This window comes from Penaeus monodon, chromosome 15, assembly GCF_015228065.2.
Source record: "Penaeus monodon isolate SGIC_2016 chromosome 15, NSTDA_Pmon_1, whole genome shotgun sequence".
NCBI classification, from domain to species: Eukaryota; Metazoa; Arthropoda; class Malacostraca; order Decapoda; family Penaeidae; genus Penaeus; species Penaeus monodon.
In genome coordinates this window covers 38,732,993-38,733,453 of record NC_051400.1, presented here as the reverse complement: position 1 = coordinate 38,733,453, position 461 = coordinate 38,732,993, and the positions used below count along the sequence as shown (strand labels likewise).

General features: G+C 40.8%; 1 protein-coding gene across 1 annotated transcript in view; it reads right to left on the bottom strand.

The window, feature by feature from the left end:
• LOC119582359 (nesprin-1-like) overlaps nt 1–461 on the bottom strand; it is a gene marked incomplete at its 3' end in the record, with an annotated part of 145,991 nt that overhangs the window by 69,358 nt on the left and 76,172 nt on the right.

Below are 461 nucleotides of genomic sequence, written 5' to 3'. Positions count from 1 at the left end.
GGAGATAGACCAGACCAGATAGACAAGGGTGACACGTGCATCGTAACCCACCACGGACAAGGATGATAACAGTACTTTACTTTAAAAAATTTAGAAACGCGACATCAATAACTGTTGACAAGATGATACCTCGCCATAGACAAGGATGAAAGAATCAATAACTTTATTTAAAGAAAGATGAAAAAAAGGATGATAAAAACATGGACGAAAGGACAATAACAAGAACATAGATGAAAAGTGTGATAACGAGACATAAATGAAAACAAGCCAAGGTTCACACCTCTACATGCACAAGGGTGAAAAATGGATCACAAACTCAACATCAGTAAGAACGAGAGCATATAGAAGAACGAGAGCATATAGAAGAACGAGAACAGGGTGACAACACAGGCGAGAGTGAGCGAGGGTGATGACCCAACACTCTGCTCTCTCGGGGCCCAATGGAGAAATCATTTCGTCCA